This window comes from Pipistrellus kuhlii, unplaced genomic scaffold (assembly GCF_014108245.1).
Source record: "Pipistrellus kuhlii isolate mPipKuh1 unplaced genomic scaffold, mPipKuh1.p scaffold_m20_p_3, whole genome shotgun sequence".
Taxonomy (NCBI): domain Eukaryota; kingdom Metazoa; phylum Chordata; class Mammalia; order Chiroptera; family Vespertilionidae; genus Pipistrellus; species Pipistrellus kuhlii.
In genome coordinates this window covers 19676744-19681845 of record NW_023425529.1, presented here as the reverse complement: position 1 = coordinate 19681845, position 5102 = coordinate 19676744, and the positions used below count along the sequence as shown (strand labels likewise).

Below are 5102 nucleotides of genomic sequence, written 5' to 3'. Positions count from 1 at the left end.
AGCCAGGTCCTTTACTTACTTGGCAAGTGACCTGAGTCTCACCTTATCCTCAGTGAAGTGGGGAGATGAAGCCTACCACGTAGGTTTGCAGGAAGAAGGGTCTGACACAACCGGCTCTTGTGTTGAGAAATGCGCCCAAGGCTTTGGAGATAAGACAGACTGGATTTCAGTCCTGCCTGCAACCCTTACTAGCAAGGCCCTCTTGGGCAAGTTACTTGGTATGACTAAGTTTCAGCTTCATTTTTTTTTTCTTTTTTGTAAGAGAAGATTTATTGGGTAAATTACAGAGGTAGAGAAAGTAATTCCTAGAAGAAATAGGCGTAGGAAACAAGTCTAGAGGTAAAGGAAGGGCCGTTGGAGCTTGGGAGTGAGGAAGCTAATGGTAAGGTTGGGGTGGGGAGCGCGGGAGGAGGGGAAGGACTAGGGAAAGACATGGGCGTGCTCCCTGGAAGGAGAGAAAGCTTAACTTCATTTTTCTAAAAGGAGACAATGCTAACTACTTCACAGGCTTACTCTGAGAATTGATTATATAATCTGTTTAAAACACACAGCGCACAATAGGCAACTGTTTCTTTCTTAGGAAAAGGTCGAGGCTTCCTGGAGCTGTAACCCTAATTTCTTATTACCAGGTTAGGCACTGGACACCCTACCCGCAGCTCTCAGCTTGAAGGGTGTAGGAAGCAGAAACTGGCCTGCTTCTCCTTCACAGGCACCTAGAGATCAGCATTTTAGTGCAGGAAGGCTGACGATATCTAATCCTTCCTCTTTGTTTTACTGAAGAGAAAACTGAGTTCTAAAAAAAGTAACCTAACTTCTTAGTGTCAAAACAAAAGCTCTAAGATATCTCTCAACTTGGAAGCTGCTTCATTCCCATGAAAAACTGTAGATGGTTCTATTCTGTGGAAATCTGAGAAATTCATAACAGCTATGCCCATCACCCATTTCCCCAGGGGGGAAAAAAAAAAAAAGGTCACTGACTCTGACAGAGCACAGACTCTAGAGCCAGGTCATGAATTCAAACCCCAACTTCACCATTTCCTAGCTGTCAAATCTAGGGCTAGTTGCTCAGTCCCTCTCTGCCTCAATTTCCTCCTCTGCAAAATGGAGGTGAAATAGATCTTATTCTATAGAGTTGTCCTGAGAATTAAATAGATACATGCAGAGCACTGAGAACAGTGCCTAGCACCTAATAGGTGTTTTATAAGTGTTAGCTCTTCCTTTTAATAGTAATTTATTAATATTTTATAATTTAATAATAAATATAATTTTATAGGCAGTGGAATATTTTGGGGGTTTTGTTGCTGTTGTTTTGCCTTCTATGATACCCAAAATTTCTATTGTTTACCACTTTTCTGGGGATAAGTTAAAAACCATATCTGAGTTAGTCCAGAGGCCACGGCTGCAAAGAAACTACTGAGAAGCTGAAAAATGTCCACGTGCGGTGCCGTAACTGTGGCCGGCACTCTTCCTCAGCGGGCCAGGCTTGTCTCCAGAACTGCTTTGGGGTCATCCTTCATTTCTGCAAGTAATCTCCATGTCTCTAACACTCGTCTTAAGAAGATTGGCACTGCCACTGCTCTGTTATTGAAGAGCAGATTCTTGGAGCTCATAACTCTTTGACCGTGAAGGGACTGGGCATGTCGTAAGTATTGGTGATGGTATTGCCTGAGTACATGGGCTGAGGAATGTTCAAGCAGAAGAAATGGTAGAATTTTCTTCAGTTATTGAACTCGACAATGTTAGTGATGTGTTTAGAAATGATAAACTAATTAAGGAAGAAAATATTGTGAAGTGCCCAGGAGCCATTATGGATGTTTCCATTGTTGAGGAGCTATTACATCATGTAGTAGATGCCTTTGACCATGCCATGAATGGAAAGGGTCCAATTGGTTCCAAGACCCATGGGTGAGTTGGCCTAAAAACCCCTGTGATCACTCCTCAAGTTTCTGTGCAGGAACCAAGGCAGACCAGCATTAAGGCTGTTGATAGCTTGGTGCCATTGGTTGTGGTTAGTGTGAGCTGATTATTGGTGACCGACAGATTGGCAAAACATCAATTGCTAGCGACACAATCATTAACCAGAAATGTTTCAATGATGGATCTGCTGAAAAAAAGAAGCTGTGCTATATCTACACTGTTACTGGTCAGAAGAGATCCACTGGTGCCCAGCTGGTGAAGAGACTTAAAAGTGCAGATGCCATGAAGAACACCATAGTGGTTTCAGATGCTGCCCCACTGCAGTGCCTGGCTCCTTATTCTGGCTGTTTTATAGAAGAGTATTTTAGGGACAATGGCAAACATGCTTTGATCATCTATGGCGACTTATTCAAACCTGCTGTTGCTTATCACCAGATGTTTTTGCTGTGTGCCAGTCCCTGGTCATGAGGCCTATCCTCATGTGTTTTCTGTCTGCATTCCCATGTGCTAGAAAGAGCAGCCAAAATGAATGATTCTTTTGGTGGTGGCTCCTTGACTGCTTTAACAGTCACAGAAACACAAGCTGGTCATGTGTCTGCTTACATCCAATGAATGCCATTTCCATCGCTGACAGACATCTTCTTGGAAACAGAACTGTTCTACAGAAGTATCCACCCTGCCATTAACATTGGTGTGTTTTTTTGTTTGTTTGTTTGTTTTTTTGGGGGGGTTGTGTTTTGTTTTTTTGGTTTTTGTTTTGTGTTTTGTTTTGTTTGTGTGTGTGTGTGTGTGTGTGTGTGTGTTTGGGGTTTTTTTTGTTGTTGTTTTTTTTTTTGCTTTCCACTAATTTTATATGAAAACACCCTTTCCTCCCATTTTTATGACACCGTTTTATTCTTGCCAAATTCAGCCTCCCTCCCAGCAAGCTCTGCAGGGGTCCTCAAACTTTTTAAAGTGGGGGCCAGATCACGGTCCCTCAGAGAGCTGGAGGGCCGGACTATATGAACTACTAATTCCTACTGTAACACCTCGGCTGCGCTCACTGCCCAAAAAACCTGGCGGGCCGGATCAGACTCCTCTGCGGGCCGCATGTGGCCCGCAGGCCGTAGTTTGAAGACGCCTGCACTAATGCATACCCAAAAGAGCTGTTGGAACCCTCATGAGGCTATTTACCCTTCCCTCCCCAAAACTTTCCATCCCAAATTCAGTCTGTCTTAATACTCTTGGGAAATTTTTTCTCTGGGGGACAGTACCAGGCACCATAATTCCTTGGCCTTTGCTCAGAAGGTACTATCCCAGGGAATCAAAGAAGAGAGGCAGCCCTAGATGTAGAGAAGGGGCCTTTGTGTATTCATCCAGAGCACAAAGGCTCCAGGGCCTGTAGCTTTGGTTTGCCTCAAGAAAGTGAAATTAGAGTTTGTGGAAGAGAGTAGAACTAGGACGCTTATTGGTAAGCTCATCCATGACATCTAGAATGTTGCTCAGAAGAACTTTGAAAGTGGGACATTCATCTGCTTCCTCATGCCAACAACTGTACATATGGTATACACCCTTTCTAAAGCTAGATGAGGCCTGTAGAGACATAGGCCTTGGGCAATATATTCAGCAGTTTCACTGTTAGTAAATCTCTCATATGGCATCTTCCCCAGAGAATAAATTTCCCATATCAAAACCCCAAAAGCCCAAATGTCAGATTTGCTGCTGAACTTGCTGTACATAAGTACTTCTGGTGGAGACCACCAGACTGGAAATTTGGAGCCTACTGAGCTTGTGTATTCATCATCCAGAACATACCTCAGTTGCAGGCTCGATGCCCAGCCCCCAGACAGGGCACATGTGGGAGGCAACCAATTGATGTGTCTTTCTCACATCGATGTTTCTGTCTCTCCCTTTCTCTTCCTATTCTCTCTAAAAATATCAATGGAAAAATATTCCTGAAGAAAGAAAGAAAGAAAGAAAGAAAGAAAGAAAGAAAGAAAGAAAGAAAGAAGAAAGAGAAAGAAAGAAAGAAAGAAAGAAAGAAAGAAAGAAAGAAAGAAAGAAAGAAAGAAAGAAAGAAAGAAAGAAAGAGGGAGGGAGGGAGGGAGGGAGGGAGGGAGGGAGGGAGGGAGGGAGGGAGGGAGGGAGGGAGGGAGGGAGGGACAAACAAAACATTGGTTTGTCTATGTTCTGAGGTGTATCTGCTGCCCAATGCAGGGCTGTGAAGCAGGTGGCAGGCACCATGAAGCTGGAATTGGTATCGGGAGTTGCTACTTTTGCTGAATCTCAATGCTGCCACTTAATAACTCTTGGTGTGCATCTAAGTTCTGAAGCAAGCAGAGTATTCTCCCATGGCCATTGAAGAACAAGTGACTATTTATGTTGGTGTAAGGGAGAATCTTGGTAAAATGGAGCCCAGCAAGACCACAAAGTTTGAGAGTACTTTCTTGTCTCCTGTTATCAGCCAGCACCAAGCCCTGTTGAGCAATGTCAGGCTGGTGGAAAGGTCTCAGAACAGTCAGGTGCAAAGCTGAGATTGTAACAAACTTCTTGGCTGGATTTGGAGCTTAAACCCCTGTGGAGTTTTGTCATTGTTTCTTCTAGTAGTCAGTCCTGTTTGTAAAAGAATTACCCTCATACTCCAGATGTACAGAAATCACCTAAAAAACAAAGGTTCCATATTGCAAAAAAATATACATAAAGTATATCTTATCTTACATCTATGTAGATCATCTGGGAGAAGAAGCAACACTAGAAGTCAGTGGTGGCTTGCCTCAGATCAGATTAGTTCATTTGAACTCATTCTTGAGATATGAAAATTGATCAAAAGGTGAGCAAGATTTAGAAAATGTCCATTTTATATAGCTGAACTCTATCCATTGGCTCAATGGATAGAGTTCGGCTTGGGGACTGAAGGGACCCGGGTTCAATTCCGGTCAAGGGCATGTACCTTGGTTGCAGGCATATCTCCAGTAGGAGGTGTGCAAGAGGCAGCTGATCGATGACTCTCTATCGATGTTTCTAACTCTCTATCTCTCTCCCTTCCTCTCTGTACAAAATCAATAAAATATATTTTAAAAAATTAAAAAAGTAAACAAACAAACAAACAAACAAAAAGAAAAGAAAATGTCCATTTTAGCTGCAGAAGAACTTGCATTTCTAGGAGACAGTACTATAGACTGGAATAGCCAGGGTACACAGGAGAG

General features: G+C 43.0%; 1 pseudogene; it reads left to right on the top strand.

Moving 5' to 3' along the window:
• Positions 1–1702: 1702 nt before the first annotated feature.
• Positions 1703–4714, top strand: LOC118729151 (annotated as a pseudogene).
• The last annotated feature ends 388 nt before the right edge of the window (positions 4715–5102 follow it).